The sequence below is a fragment of the Perissodus microlepis genome, chromosome 22 (genome assembly GCF_051167445.1).
Source record: "Perissodus microlepis isolate ML-2025 ecotype Zambia chromosome 22, ASM5116744v1, whole genome shotgun sequence".
Classification (NCBI taxonomy): Eukaryota; Metazoa; Chordata; class Actinopteri; order Cichliformes; family Cichlidae; genus Perissodus; species Perissodus microlepis.
In genome coordinates, this window is record NC_140481.1 from 22,729,180 (window position 1) to 22,743,406 (window position 14,227).

The following is a 14,227-nucleotide window of genomic DNA, read 5'->3' on the forward strand; positions in this document are numbered from 1 at the left end:
CTGTGAAAAGCACAGGGTGCCAGTGGTGGAGGTGGCAATTCTGGTATTCCATGACAAATGCCAGATACAAGCGGGATTTCTGTTCAGGCTTCCACTTAGTGGAACTCTGTCATGTTAACGAAAGCTCTTCACTACAAAAGTTCCTATAACCTGCAAAGCTGATTTCACAGCAACCCTACAGCTACCTCAACAAGCCGCAGTTTGTTGAGTTTAACACACAAAGGTTGATGAAGCTCTTGAAAACAGATTTTTAAATAAGGAAAGCAGATGTCAGGAGTGGGATTTGAACCCACGCCTCCATTTGGAGACCAGAAGTCCCTTTTGTCTGGAAGGAGCCTATCCTTGAGTCTGGCGCCTTAGACCACTCGGCCATCCTGATGAGTTGACCAACGACCTCTTCAAAGTCATCCTGGATGTTCAAATGTCCGAACCACCTCAGCAGGCTGTTTTCGATGTGGAGGAGTTGCAGCTGTAATCTGAGTTCCTCCTGAAATACTAAGCTTGTCATCCAATCTCCGAGGCCGAGCACTGCCACCCGACGGAGAAAACTCATTGCCGCTGCTTATATCTGTGAGCTCATGCTTTCATTCACTACCCACAGTTTGTGACCCTAGGGATGCTGGTAAACCTACAGTGTTGTTTTTTTGCTCAGCTCTCTTGAAATTTCGTCCAGAATCATCAAATGAAATGGTGGAGATGTGGACTTGTGCCGACACGACAGTGTAGCTTTGGTTTCTCTTACCATACTTTCATCTTCCTTTGCGCAACACGCCATTTACTGTTCTCTATACACACTTCTTTTCTCTCTTGCGGGCAGTTGCACAAAAGTCCCCTCGCCCAACGTGGGGCTCGATCCCACGACCCTGAGATTAAGAGTCTCATGCTCTCCCGACTGAGCTAGCTGGGCTTCTTCAGCAGCAAGTCTTTAAGATGGACACAGGTTCTTATAGCTGGGGGAGGTTGACTAGCATTTCAAGAGCAGGCAAAGAAAGCACAGACTACTTTCAAGTTTTTCTATCATCCATTCAAGCTCTTATGTCCTTGTATGCATGCCACACCACGGGGCATGCTCCGATTGAGATGACTGAATGTCTCCCGGGGAATCTTCTCCCCAGATCTGGATCAGGGCATCACTGAGCTCCTGGACAGTCTGAGTTCCAACCTGGCAGTGTCAGATGGACCAAAGCTAAATGTCCCAGGGGTGTTGTATTGAATTTTGGTCAAGTAGGCCAATATAGGGTTGGGGGGTGGGGAGTGTCGGTCAACGGTATCAGTCCCCACGCAAACTGCCTGCATACTCTTGTCGGATGAGGCCGGGCAGCAGGAAGAAAGCCAGGAGCCATTGCACCAGCGTAGGGTCTGACAGTGGGTCAGAGAATTTCATGCCCATACCTAACTGCACTCATTGTGCCGTTGCCTTGCCTGTAGAGGCCTGTGCATACCTCAGTGCATGTGCCTCTCCAGACCATCGCTGACCCACCAGCAAAGCGCTCATAATCAAGGATGTTACATTCAGCATAAAGTTCCCCACGACTTCTCGGGAAGCTTTCACATGTGTTATATGTTCTCAGGGTAAACCCGCTGTCCTCTGTGAAAAGCACAGGGTGCCAGTGGTGGAGGTGGCAATTCTGGTATTCCATGACAAATGCCAAATACAAGCGGGATTTCTGTTCAGGCTTCCACTTAGTGGAACTCTGTCATGTTAATGAAAGCTCTTCACTACAAAAGTTCCTATAACCTGCAAAGCTGATTTCACAGCAACCCTACAGCTACCTCAACAAGCCGCAGTTTGTTGAGTTTAACACACAAAGGTTGATGAAGCTCTTGAAAACAGATTTTTAAATAAGGAAAGCAGATGTCAGGAGTGGGATTTGAACCCACGCCTCCATTTGGAGACCAGAAGTCCCTTTTGTCTGGAAGGAGCCTATCCTTGAGTCTGGCGCCTTAGACCACTCGGCCATCCTGACGAGTTGACCAACGACCTCTTCAAAGTCATCCTGGATGTTCAAATGTCCGAACCACCTCAGCAGGCTGTTTTCGATGTGGAGGAGTTGCAGCTGTAATCTGAGTTCCTCCTGAAATACTAAGCTTGTCATCCAATCTCCGAGGCCGAGCACTGCCACCCGACGGAGAAAACTCATTGCCGCTGCTTATATCTGTGAGCTCATGCTTTCATTCACTACCCACAGTTTGTGACCCTAGGGATGCTGGTAAACCTACAGTGTTGGTTTTTTTGCTCAGCTCTCTTGAAATTTCGTCCAGAATCATCAAATGAATTGGTGGAGATGTGGACTTGTGCAGACACGACAGTGTAGCTTTGGTTTCTCTTACCATACTTTCATCTTCCTTTGCGCAACACGCCATTTACTGTTCTCTATACACACTTCTTTTCTCTCTTGCGGGCAGTTGCACAAAAGTCCCCTCGCCCAACGTGGGGCTCGAACCCACGACCCTGAGATTAAGAGTCTCATGCTCTCCCGACTGAGCTAGCTGGGCTTCTTCAGCAGCAAGTCTTTAAGATGGACACAGGTTCTTATAGCTGGGGGAGGTTGACTAGCATTTCAAGAGCAGGCAAAGAAAGCACAGACTACTTTCAAGTTTTTCTATCATCCATTCAAGCTCTTATGTCCTTGTATGCATGCCACACCACGGGGCATGCTCCGATTGAGATGACTGAATGTCTCCCGGGGAATCTTCTCCCCAGATCTGGACCAGGGCATCACTGAGCTCCTGGACAGTCTGAGTTCCAACCTGGCAGTGTCAGATGGACCAAAGCTAAATGTCCCAGGGGTGTTGTATTGAATTTTGGTCAAGTAGGCCAATATAGGGTTGGGGGGTGGGGAGTGTCGGTCAACGGTATCAGTCCCCACGCAAACTGCCTGCATACTCTTGTCGGATGAGGCCGGGCAGCAGGAAGAAAGCCAGGAGCCATTGCACCAGCGTAGGGTCTGACAGTGGGTCAGAGAATTTCATGCCCATACCTAACTGCACTCATTGTGCCGTTGCCTTGCCTGTAGAGGCCTGTGCATACCTCAGTGCATGTGCCTCTCCAGACCATCGCTGACCCACCAGCAAAGCGCTCATAATCAAGGATGTTACATTCAGCATAAAGTTCCCCACGACTTCTCGGGAAGCTTTCACATGTGTTATATGTTCTCAGGGTAAACCCGCTGTCCTCTGTGAAAAGCACAGGGTGCCAGTGGTGGAGGTGGCAATTCTGGTATTCCATGACAAATGCCAGATACAAGCGGGATTTCTGTTCAGGCTTCCACTTAGTGGAACTCTGTCATGTTAATGAAAGCTCTTCACTACAAAAGTTCCTATAACCTGCAAAGCTGATTTCACAGCAACCCTACAGCTACCTCAACAAGCCGCAGTTTGTTGAGTTTAACACACAAAGGTTGATGAAGCTCTTGAAAACAGATTTTTAAATAAGGAAAGCAGATGTCAGGAGTGGGATTTGAACCCACGCCTCCATTTGGAGACCAGAAGTCCCTTTTGTCTGGAAGGAGCCTATCCTTGAGTCTGGCGCCTTAGACCACTCGGCCATCCTGACGAGTTGACCAACGATCTCTTCAAAGTCATCCTGGATGTTCAAATGTCCGAACCACCTCAGCAGGCTGTTTTCGATGTGGAGGAGTTGCAGCTGTAATCTGAGTTCCTCCTGAAATACTAAGCTTGTCATCCAATCTCCGAGGCCGAGCACTGCCACCCGACGGAGAAAACTCATTGCCGCTGCTTATATCTGTGAGCTCATGCTTTCATTCACTACCCACAGTTTGTGACCCTAGGGATGCTGGTAAACCTACAGTGTTGGTTTTTTTGCTCAGCTCTCTTGAAATTTCGTCCAGAATCATCAAATGAATTGGTGGAGATGTGGACTTGTGCAGACACGACAGTGTAGCTTTGGTTTCTCTTACCATACTTTCATCTTCCTTTGCGCAACACGCCATTTACTGTTCTCTATACACACTTCTTTTCTCTCTTGCGGGCAGTTGCACAAAAGTCCCCTCGCCCAACGTGGGGCTCGAACCCACAACCCTGAGATTAAGAGTCTCATGCTCTCCCGACTGAGCTAGCTGGGCTTCTTCAGCAGCAAGTCTTTAAGATGGACACAGGTTCTTATAGCTGGGGGAGGTTGACTAGCATTTCAAGAGCAGGCAAAGAAAGCACAGACTACTTTCAAGTTTTTCTATCATCCATTCAAGCTCTTATGTCCTTGTATGCATGCCACACCACGGGGCATGCTCCGATTGAGATGACTGAATGTCTCCCGGGGAATCTTCTCCCCAGATCTGGACCAGGGCATCACTGAGCTCCTGGACAGTCTGAGTTCCAACCTGGCAGTGTCAGATGGACCAAAGCTAAATGTCCCAGGGGTGTTGTATTGAATTTTGGTCAAGTAGGCCAATATAGGGTTGGGGGGTGGGGAGTGTCGGTCAACGGTATCAGTCCCCACGCAAACTGCCTGCATACTCTTGTCGGATGAGGCCGGGCAGCAGGAAGAAAGCCAGGAGCCATTGCACCAGCGTAGGGTCTGACAGTGGGTCAGAGAATTTCATGCCCATACCTAACTGCACTCATTGTGCCGTTGCCTTGCCTGTAGAGGCCTGTGCATACCTCAGTGCATGTGCCTCTCCAGACCATCGCTGACCCACCAGCAAAGCGCTCATAATCAAGGATGTTACATTCAGCATAAAGTTCCCCACGACTTCTCGGGAAGCTTTCACATGTGTTATATGTTCTCAGGGTAAACCCGCTGTCCTCTGTGAAAAGCACAGGGTGCCAGTGGTGGAGGTGGCAATTCTGGTATTCCATGACAAATGCCAGATACAAGCGGGATTTCTGTTCAGGCTTCCACTTAGTGGAACTCTGTCATGTTAATGAAAGCTCTTCACTACAAAAGTTCCTATAACCTGCAAAGCTGATTTCACAGCAACCCTACAGCTACCTCAACAAGCCGCAGTTTGTTGAGTTTAACACACAAAGGTTGATGAAGCTCTTGAAAACAGATTTTTAAATAAGGAAAGCAGATGTCAGGAGTGGGATTTGAACCCACGCCTCCATTTGGAGACCAGAAGTCCCTTTTGTCTGGAAGGAGCCTATCCTTGAGTCTGGCGCCTTAGACCACTCGGCCATCCTGACGAGTTGACCAACGATCTCTTCAAAGTCATCCTGGATGTTCAAATGTCCGAACCACCTCAGCAGGCTGTTTTCGATGTGGAGGAGTTGCAGCTGTAATCTGAGTTCCTCCTGAAATACTAAGCTTGTCATCCAATCTCCGAGGCCGAGCACTGCCACCCGACGGAGAAAACTCATTGCCGCTGCTTATATCTGTGAGCTCATGCTTTCATTCACTACCCACAGTTTGTGACCCTAGGGATGCTGGTAAACCTACAGTGTTGGTTTTTTTGCTCAGCTCTCTTGAAATTTCGTCCAGAATCATCAAATGAATTGGTGGAGATGTGGACTTGTGCAGACACGACAGTGTAGCTTTGGTTTCTCTTACCATACTTTCATCTTCCTTTGCGCAACACGCCATTTACTGTTCTCTATACACACTTCTTTTCTCTCTTGCGGGCAGTTGCACAAAAGTCCCCTCACCCAACGTGGGGCTCGAACCCACGACCCTGAGATTAAGAGTCTCATGCTCTCCCGACTGAGCTAGCTGGGCTTCTTCAGCAGCAAGTCTTTAAGATGGACACAGGTTCTTATAGCTGGGGGAGGTTGACTAGCATTTCAAGAGCAGGCAAAGAAAGCACAGACTACTTTCAAGTTTTTCTATCATCCATTCAAGCTCTTATGTCCTTGTATGCATGCCACACCACGGGGCATGCTCCGATTGAGATGACTGAATGTCTCCCGGGGAATCTTCTCCCCAGATCTGGACCAGGGCATCACTGAGCTCCTGGACAGTCTGAGTTCCAACCTGGCAGTGTCAGATGGACCAAAGCTAAATGTCCCAGGGGTGTTGTATTGAATTTTGGTCAAGTAGGCCAATATAGGGTTGGGGGGTGGGGAGTGTCGGTCAACGGTATCAGTCCCCACGCAAACTGCCTGCATACTCTTGTCGGATGAGGCCGGGCAGCAGGAAGAAAGCCAGGAGCCATTGCACCAGCGTAGGGTCTGACAGTGGGTCAGAGAATTTCATGCCCATACCTAACTGCACTCATTGTGCCGTTGCCTTGCCTGTAGAGGCCTGTGCATACCTCAGTGCATGTGCCTCTCCAGACCATCGCTGACCCACCAGCAAAGCGCTCATAATCAAGGATGTTACATTCAGCATAAAGTTCCCCACGACTTCTCGGGAAGCTTTCACATGTGTTATATGTTCTCAGGGTAAACCCGCTGTCCTCTGTGAAAAGCACAGGGTGCCAGTGGTGGAGGTGGCAATTCTGGTATTCCATGACAAATGCCAGATACAAGCGGGATTTCTGTTCAGGCTTCCACTTAGTGGAACTCTGTCATGTTAATGAAAGCTCTTCACTACAAAAGTTCCTATAACCTGCAAAGCTGATTTCACAGCAACCCTACAGCTACCTCAACAAGCCGCAGTTTGTTGAGTTTAACACACAAAGGTTGATGAAGCTCTTGAAAACAGATTTTTAAATAAGGAAAGCAGATGTCAGGAGTGGGATTTGAACCCACGCCTCCATTTGGAGACCAGAAGTCCCTTTTGTCTGGAAGGAGCCTATCCTTGAGTCTGGCGCCTTAGACCACTCGGCCATCCTGACGAGTTGACCAACGACCTCTTCAAAGTCATCCTGGATGTTCAAATGTCCGAACCACCTCAGCAGGCTGTTTTCGATGTGGAGGAGTTGCAGCTGTAATCTGAGTTCCTCCTGAAATACTAAGCTTGTCATCCAATCTCCGAGGCCGAGCACTGCCACCCGACGGAGAAAACTCATTGCCGCTGCTTATATCTGTGAGCTCATGCTTTCATTCACTACCCACAGTTTGTGACCCTAGGGATGCTGGTAAACCTACAGTGTTGGTTTTTTTGCTCAGCTCTCTTGAAATTTCGTCCAGAATCATCAAATGAATTGGTGGAGATGTGGACTTGTGCAGACACGACAGTGTAGCTTTGGTTTCTCTTACCATACTTTCATCTTCCTTTGCGCAACACGCCATTTACTGTTCTCTATACACACTTCTTTTCTCTCTTGCGGGCAGTTGCACAAAAGTCCCCTCGCCCAACGTGGGGCTCGAACCCACGACCCTGAGATTAAGAGTCTCATGCTCTCCCGACTGAGCTAGCTGGGCTTCTTCAGCAGCAAGTCTTTAAGATGGACACAGGTTCTTATAGCTGGGGGAGGTTGACTAGCATTTCAAGAGCAGGCAAAGAAAGCACAGACTACTTTCAAGTTTTTCTATCATCCATTCAAGCTCTTATGTCCTTGTATGCATGCCACACCACGAGGCATGCTCCGATTGAGATGACTGAATGTCTCCCGGGGAATCTTCTCCCCAGATCTGGACCAGGGCATCACTGAGCTCCTGGACAGTCTGAGTTCCAACCTGGCAGTGTCAGATGGACCAAAGCTAAATGTCCCAGGGGTGTTGTATTGAATTTTGGTCAAGTAGGCCAATATAGGGTTGGGGGGTGGGGAGTGTCGGTCAACGGTATCAGTCCCCACGCAAACTGCCTGCATACTCTTGTCGGATGAGGCCGGGCAGCAGGAAGAAAGCCAGGAGCCATTGCACCAGCGTAGGGTCTGACAGTGGGTCAGAGAATTTCATGCCCATACCTAACTGCACTCATTGTGCCGTTGCCTTGCCTGTAGAGGCCTGTGCATACCTCAGTGCATGTGCCTCTCCAGACCATCGCTGACCCACCAGCAAAGCGCTCATAATCAAGGATGTTACATTCAGCATAAAGTTCCCCACGACTTCTCGGGAAGCTTTCACATGTGTTATATGTTCTCAGGGTAAACCCGCTGTCCTCTGTGAAAAGCACAGGGTGCCAGTGGTGGAGGTGGCAATTCTGGTATTCCATGACAAATGCCAGATACAAGCGGGATTTCAATTCAGGCTTCCACTTAGTGGAACTCTGTCATGTTAACGAAAGCTCTTCACTACAAAAGTTCCTATAACCTGCAAAGCTGATTTCACAGCAACCCTACAGCTACCTCAACAAGCCGCAGTTTGTTGAGTTTAACACACAAAGGTTGATGAAGCTCTTGAAAACAGATTTTTAAATAAGGAAAGCAGATGTCAGGAGTGGGATTTGAACCCACGCCTCCATTTGGAGACCAGAAGTCCCTTTTGTCTGGAAGGAGCCTATCCTTGAGTCTGGCGCCTTAGACCACTCGGCCATCCTGACGAGTTGACCAACGATCTCTTCAAAGTCATCCTGGATGTTCAAATGTCCGAACCACCTCAGCAGGCTGTTTTCGATGTGGAGGAGTTGCAGCTGTAATCTGAGTTCCTCCTGAAATACTAAGCTTGTCATCCAATCTCCGAGGCCGAGCACTGCCACCCGACGGAGAAAACTCATTGCCGCTGCTTATATCTGTGAGCTCATGCTTTCATTCACTACCCACAGTTTGTGACCCTAGGGATGCTGGTAAACCTACAGTGTTGGTTTTTTTGCTCAGCTCTCTTGAAATTTCGTCCAGAATCATCAAATGAATTGGTGGAGATGTGGACTTGTGCAGACACGACAGTGTAGCTTTGGTTTCTCTTACCATACTTTCATCTTCCTTTGCGCAACACGCCATTTACTGTTCTCTATACACACTTCTTTTCTCTCTTGCGGGCAGTTGCACAAAAGTCCCCTCACCCAACGTGGGGCTCGAACCCACGACCCTGAGATTAAGAGTCTCATGCTCTCCCGACTGAGCTAGCTGGGCTTCTTCAGCAGCAAGTCTTTAAGATGGACACAGGTTCTTATAGCTGGGGGAGGTTGACTAGCAGTTCAAGAGCAGGCAAAGAAAGCACAGACTACTTTCAAGTTTTTCTATCATCCATTCAAGCTCTTATGTCCTTGTATGCATGCCACACCACGGGGCATGCTCCGATTGAGATGACTGAATGTCTCCCGGGGAATCTTCTCCCCAGATCTGGACCAGGGCATCACTGAGCTCCTGGACAGTCTGAGTTCCAACCTGGCAGTGTCAGATGGACCAAAGCTAAATGTCCCAGGGGTGTTGTATTGAATTTTGGTCAAGTAGGCCAATATAGGGTTGGGGGGTGGGGAGTGTCGGTCAACGGTATCAGTCCCCACGCAAACTGCCTGCATACTCTTGTCGGATGAGGCCGGGCAGCAGGAAGAAAGCCAGGAGCCATTGCACCAGCGTAGGGTCTGACAGTGGGTCAGAGAATTTCATGCCCATACCTAACTGCACTCATTGTGCCGTTGCCTTGCCTGTAGAGGCCTGTGCATACCTCAGTGCATGTGCCTCTCCAGACCATCGCTGACCCACCAGCAAAGCGCTCATAATCAAGGATGTTACATTCAGCATAAAGTTCCCCACGACTTCTCGGGAAGCTTTCACATGTGTTATATGTTCTCAGGGTAAACCCGCTGTCCTCTGTGAAAAGCACAGGGTGCCAGTGGTGGAGGTGGCAATTCTGGTATTCCATGACAAATGCCAGATACAAGCGGGATTTCAATTCAGGCTTCCACTTAGTGGAACTCTGTCATGTTAACGAAAGCTCTTCACTACAAAAGTTCCTATAACCTGCAAAGCTGATTTCACAGCAACCCTACAGCTACCTCAACAAGCCGCAGTTTGTTGAGTTTAACACACAAAGGTTGATGAAGCTCTTGAAAACAGATTTTTAAATAAGGAAAGCAGATGTCAGGAGTGGGATTTGAACCCACGCCTCCATTTGGAGACCAGAAGTCCCTTTTGTCTGGAAGGAGCCTATCCTTGAGTCTGGCGCCTTAGACCACTCGGCCATCCTGACGAGTTGACCAACGATCTCTTCAAAGTCATCCTGGATGTTCAAATGTCCGAACCACCTCAGCAGGCTGTTTTCGATGTGGAGGAGTTGCAGCTGTAATCTGAGTTCCTCCTGAAATACTAAGCTTGTCATCCAATCTCCGAGGCCGAGCACTGCCACCCGACGGAGAAAACTCATTGCCGCTGCTTATATCTGTGAGCTCATGCTTTCATTCACTACCCACAGTTTGTGACCCTAGGGATGCTGGTAAACCTACAGTGTTGGTTTTTTTGCTCAGCTCTCTTGAAATTTCGTCCAGAATCATCAAATGAATTGGTGGAGATGTGGACTTGTGCAGACACGACAGTGTAGCTTTGGTTTCTCTTACCATACTTTCATCTTCCTTTGCGCAACACGCCATTTACTGTTCTCTATACACACTTCTTTTCTCTCTTGCGGGCAGTTGCACAAAAGTCCCCTCACCCAACGTGGGGCTCGAACCCACGACCCTGAGATTAAGAGTCTCATGCTCTCCCGACTGAGCTAGCTGGGCTTCTTCAGCAGCAAGTCTTTAAGATGGACACAGGTTCTTATAGCTGGGGGAGGTTGACTAGCAGTTCAAGAGCAGGCAAAGAAAGCACAGACTACTTTCAAGTTTTTCTATCATCCATTCAAGCTCTTATGTCCTTGTATGCATGCCACACCACGGGGCATGCTCCGATTGAGATGACTGAATGTCTCCCGGGGAATCTTCTCCCCAGATCTGGACCAGGGCATCACTGAGCTCCTGGACAGTCTGAGTTCCAACCTGGCAGTGTCAGATGGACCAAAGCTAAATGTCCCAGGGGTGTTGTATTGAATTTTGGTCAAGTAGGCCAATATAGGGTTGGGGGGTGGGGAGTGTCGGTCAACGGTATCAGTCCCCACGCAAACTGCCTGCATACTCTTGTCGGATGAGGCCGGGCAGCAGGAAGAAAGCCAGGAGCCATTGCACCAGCGTAGGGTCTGACAGTGGGTCAGAGAATTTCATGCCCATACCTAACTGCACTCATTGTGCCGTTGCCTTGCCTGTAGAGGCCTGTGCATACCTCAGTGCATGTGCCTCTCCAGACCATCGCTGACCCACCAGCAAAGCGCTCATAATCAAGGATGTTACATTCAGCATAAAGTTCCCCACGACTTCTCGGGAAGCTTTCACATGTGTTATATGTTCTCAGGGTAAACCCGCTGTCCTCTGTGAAAAGCACAGGGTGCCAGTGGTGGAGGTGGCAATTCTGGTATTCCATGACAAATGCCAGATACAAGCGGGATTTCTGTTCAGGCTTCCACTTAGTGGAACTCTGTCATGTTAATGAAAGCTCTTCACTACAAAAGTTCCTATAACCTGCAAAGCTGATTTCACAGCAACCCTACAGCTACCTCAACAAGCCGCAGTTTGTTGAGTTTAACACACAAAGGTTGATGAAGCTCTTGAAAACAGATTTTTAAATAAGGAAAGCAGATGTCAGGAGTGGGATTTGAACCCACGCCTCCATTTGGAGACCAGAAGTCCCTTTTGTCTGGAAGGAGCCTATCCTTGAGTCTGGCGCCTTAGACCACTCGGCCATCCTGACGAGTTGACCAACGATCTCTTCAAAGTCATCCTGGATGTTCAAATGTCCGAACCACCTCAGCAGGCTGCTTTCGATGTGGAGGAGTTGCAGCTGTAATCTGAGTTCCTCCTGAAATACTAAGCTTGTCATCCAATCTCCGAGGCCGAGCACTGCCACCCGACGGAGAAAACTCATTGCCGCTGCTTATATCTGTGAGCTCATGCTTTCATTCACTACCCACAGTTTGTGACCCTAGGGATGCTGGTAAACCTACAGTGTTGGTTTTTTTGCTCAGCTCTCTTGAAATTTCGTCCAGAATCATCAAATGAATTGGTGGAGATGTGGACTTGTGCAGACACGACAGTGTAGCTTTGGTTTCTCTTACCATACTTTCATCTTCCTTTGCGCAACACGCCATTTACTGTTCTCTATACACACTTCTTTTCTCTCTTGCGGGCAGTTGCACAAAAGTCCCCTCGCCCAACGTGGGGCTCGAACCCACGACCCTGAGATTAAGAGTCTCATGCTCTCCCGACTGAGCTAGCTGGGCTTCTTCAGCAGCAAGTCTTTAAGATGGACACAGGTTCTTATAGCTGGGGGAGGTTGACTAGCATTTCAAGAGCAGGCAAAGAAAGCACAGACTACTTTCAAGTTTTTCTATCATCCATTCAAGCTCTTATGTCCTTGTATGCATGCCACACCACGGGGCATGCTCCGATTGAGATGACTGAATGTCTCCCGGGGAATCTTCTCCCCAGATCTGGACCAGGGCATCACTGAGCTCCTGGACAGTCTGAGTTCCAACCTGGCAGTGTCAGATGGACCAAAGCTAAATGTCCCAGGGGTGTTGTATTGAATTTTGGTCAAGTAGGCCAATATAGGGTTGGGGGGTGGGGAGTGTCGGTCAACGGTATCAGTCCCCACGCAAACTGCCTGCATACTCTTGTTGGATGAGGCCGGGCAGCAGGAAGAAAGCCAGGAGCCATTGCACCAGCGTAGGGTCTGACAGTGGGTCAGAGAATTTCATGCCCATACCTAACTGCACTCATTGTGCCGTTGCCTTGCCTGTAGAGGCCTGTGCATACCTCAGTGCATGTGCCTCTCCAGACCATCGCTGACCCACCAGCAAAGCGCTCATAATCAAGGATGTTACATTCAGCATAAAGTTCCCCACGACTTCTCGGGAAGCTTTCACATGTGTTATATGTTCTCAGGGTAAACCCGCTGTCCTCTGTGAAAAGCACAGGGTGCCAGTGGTGGAGGTGGCAATTCTGGTATTCCATGACAAATGCCAGATACAAGCGGGATTTCAATTCAGGCTTCCACTTAGTGGAACTCTGTCATGTTAACGAAAGCTCTTCACTACAAAAGTTCCTATAACCTGCAAAGCTGATTTCACAGCAACCCTACAGCTACCTCAACAAGCCGCAGTTTGTTGAGTTTAACACACAAAGGTTGATGAAGCTCTTGAAAACAGATTTTTAAATAAGGAAAGCAGATGTCAGGAGTGGGATTTGAACCCACGCCTCCATTTGGAGACCAGAAGTCCCTTTTGTCTGGAAGGAGCCTATCCTTGAGTCTGGCGCCTTAGACCACTCGGCCATCCTGACGAGTTGACCAACGATCTCTTCAAAGTCATCCTGGATGTTCAAATGTCCGAACCACCTCAGCAGGCTGTTTTCGATGTGGAGGAGTTGCAGCTGTAATCTGAGTTCCTCCTGAAATACTAAGCTTGTCATCCAATCTCCGAGGCCGAGCACTGCCACCCGACGGAGAAAACTCATTGCCGCTGCTTATATCTGTGAGCTCATGCTTTCATTCACTACCCACAGTTTGTGACCCTAGGGATGCTGGTAAACCTACAGTGTTGGTTTTTTGCTCAGCTCTCTTGAAATTTCGTCCAGAATCATCAAATGAATTGGTGGAGATGTGGACTTGTGCAGACATGACAGTGTAGCTTTGGTTTCTCTTACCATACTTTCATCTTCCTTTGCGCAACACGCCATTTACTGTTCTCTATACACACTTCTTTTCTCTCTTGCGGGCAGTTGCACAAAAGTCCCCTCGCCCAACGTGGGGCTCGAACCCACGACCCTGAGATTAAGAGTCTCATGCTCTCCCGACTGAGCTAGCTGGGCTTCTTCAGCAGCAAGTCTTTAAGATGGACACAGGTTCTTATAGCTGGGGTAGGTTGACTAGCAGTTCAAGAGCAGGCAAAGAAAGCACAGACTACTTTCAAGTTTTTCTATCATCCATTCAAGCTCTTATGTCCTTGTATGCATGCCACACCACGGGGCATGCTCCGATTGAGATGACTGAATGTCTCCCGGGGAATCTTCTCCCCAGATCTGGACCAGGGCATCACTGAGCTCCTGGACAGTCTGAGTTCCAACCTGGCAGTGTCAGATGGACCAAAGCTAAATGTCCCAGGGGTGTTGTATTGAATTTTGGTCAAGTAGGCCAATATAGGGTTGGGGGGTGGGGAGTGTCGGTCAACGGTATCAGTCCCCACGCAAACTGCCTGCATATTCTTGTCGGATGAGGCCGGGCAGCAGGAAGAAAGCCAGGAGCCATTGCACCAGCGTAGGGTCTGACAGTGGGTCAGAGAATTTCATGCCCATACCTAACTGCACTCATTGTGCCGTTGCCTTGCCTGTAGAGGCCTGTGCATACCTCAGTGCATGTGCCTCTCCAGACCATCGCTGACCCACCAGCAAAGCGCTCATAATCAAGGATGTTACATTCAG

General features: G+C 48.9%; 18 non-coding genes across 18 annotated transcripts; all 18 read right to left on the reverse strand.

Moving 5' to 3' along the window:
• Positions 1–268: 268 nt before the first annotated feature.
• On the reverse strand, positions 269–379 carry trnal-caa (transfer RNA leucine (anticodon CAA)). The gene is made up of 2 exons: positions 342–379; positions 269–314 (listed from the first exon to the last, which is right to left on the reverse strand). It is a non-coding gene; the product is annotated as a tRNA-Leu (tRNA).
• A 455-nt stretch (positions 380–834) lies between these two features.
• On the reverse strand, positions 835–907 carry trnak-cuu (transfer RNA lysine (anticodon CUU)). The gene has a single exon. It is a non-coding gene; the product is annotated as a tRNA-Lys (tRNA).
• Positions 908–1,856: 949 nt separating this feature from the next.
• trnal-caa (transfer RNA leucine (anticodon CAA)) lies at positions 1,857–1,967 on the reverse strand. Its single transcript has 2 exons — positions 1,930–1,967; positions 1,857–1,902 (listed from the first exon to the last, which is right to left on the reverse strand). It is a non-coding gene; the product is annotated as a tRNA-Leu (tRNA).
• Positions 1,968–2,423: 456 nt separating this feature from the next.
• Positions 2,424–2,496, reverse strand: trnak-cuu (transfer RNA lysine (anticodon CUU)). Its single transcript has one exon. It is a non-coding gene; the product is annotated as a tRNA-Lys (tRNA).
• Positions 2,497–3,445: 949 nt separating this feature from the next.
• trnal-caa (transfer RNA leucine (anticodon CAA)) lies at positions 3,446–3,556 on the reverse strand. Its single transcript has 2 exons — positions 3,519–3,556; positions 3,446–3,491 (listed from the first exon to the last, which is right to left on the reverse strand). It is a non-coding gene; the product is annotated as a tRNA-Leu (tRNA).
• A 456-nt stretch (positions 3,557–4,012) lies between these two features.
• Positions 4,013–4,085, reverse strand: trnak-cuu (transfer RNA lysine (anticodon CUU)). The gene has a single exon. It is a non-coding gene; the product is annotated as a tRNA-Lys (tRNA).
• Positions 4,086–5,034: 949 nt separating this feature from the next.
• On the reverse strand, positions 5,035–5,145 carry trnal-caa (transfer RNA leucine (anticodon CAA)). The gene is made up of 2 exons: positions 5,108–5,145; positions 5,035–5,080 (listed from the first exon to the last, which is right to left on the reverse strand). It is a non-coding gene; the product is annotated as a tRNA-Leu (tRNA).
• Positions 5,146–5,601: 456 nt separating this feature from the next.
• On the reverse strand, positions 5,602–5,674 carry trnak-cuu (transfer RNA lysine (anticodon CUU)). The gene has a single exon. It is a non-coding gene; the product is annotated as a tRNA-Lys (tRNA).
• Positions 5,675–6,623: 949 nt separating this feature from the next.
• Positions 6,624–6,734, reverse strand: trnal-caa (transfer RNA leucine (anticodon CAA)). The gene is made up of 2 exons: positions 6,697–6,734; positions 6,624–6,669 (listed from the first exon to the last, which is right to left on the reverse strand). It is a non-coding gene; the product is annotated as a tRNA-Leu (tRNA).
• A 456-nt stretch (positions 6,735–7,190) lies between these two features.
• On the reverse strand, positions 7,191–7,263 carry trnak-cuu (transfer RNA lysine (anticodon CUU)). Its single transcript has one exon. It is a non-coding gene; the product is annotated as a tRNA-Lys (tRNA).
• A 949-nt stretch (positions 7,264–8,212) lies between these two features.
• On the reverse strand, positions 8,213–8,323 carry trnal-caa (transfer RNA leucine (anticodon CAA)). The gene is made up of 2 exons: positions 8,286–8,323; positions 8,213–8,258 (listed from the first exon to the last, which is right to left on the reverse strand). It is a non-coding gene; the product is annotated as a tRNA-Leu (tRNA).
• Positions 8,324–8,779: 456 nt separating this feature from the next.
• On the reverse strand, positions 8,780–8,852 carry trnak-cuu (transfer RNA lysine (anticodon CUU)). The gene has a single exon. It is a non-coding gene; the product is annotated as a tRNA-Lys (tRNA).
• Positions 8,853–9,801: 949 nt separating this feature from the next.
• Positions 9,802–9,912, reverse strand: trnal-caa (transfer RNA leucine (anticodon CAA)). The gene is made up of 2 exons: positions 9,875–9,912; positions 9,802–9,847 (listed from the first exon to the last, which is right to left on the reverse strand). It is a non-coding gene; the product is annotated as a tRNA-Leu (tRNA).
• A 456-nt stretch (positions 9,913–10,368) lies between these two features.
• trnak-cuu (transfer RNA lysine (anticodon CUU)) lies at positions 10,369–10,441 on the reverse strand. The gene has a single exon. It is a non-coding gene; the product is annotated as a tRNA-Lys (tRNA).
• A 949-nt stretch (positions 10,442–11,390) lies between these two features.
• On the reverse strand, positions 11,391–11,501 carry trnal-caa (transfer RNA leucine (anticodon CAA)). The gene is made up of 2 exons: positions 11,464–11,501; positions 11,391–11,436 (listed from the first exon to the last, which is right to left on the reverse strand). It is a non-coding gene; the product is annotated as a tRNA-Leu (tRNA).
• Positions 11,502–11,957: 456 nt separating this feature from the next.
• On the reverse strand, positions 11,958–12,030 carry trnak-cuu (transfer RNA lysine (anticodon CUU)). Its single transcript has one exon. It is a non-coding gene; the product is annotated as a tRNA-Lys (tRNA).
• A 949-nt stretch (positions 12,031–12,979) lies between these two features.
• On the reverse strand, positions 12,980–13,090 carry trnal-caa (transfer RNA leucine (anticodon CAA)). Its single transcript has 2 exons — positions 13,053–13,090; positions 12,980–13,025 (listed from the first exon to the last, which is right to left on the reverse strand). It is a non-coding gene; the product is annotated as a tRNA-Leu (tRNA).
• A 455-nt stretch (positions 13,091–13,545) lies between these two features.
• Positions 13,546–13,618, reverse strand: trnak-cuu (transfer RNA lysine (anticodon CUU)). The gene has a single exon. It is a non-coding gene; the product is annotated as a tRNA-Lys (tRNA).
• Positions 13,619–14,227: the final 609 nt, after the last annotated feature.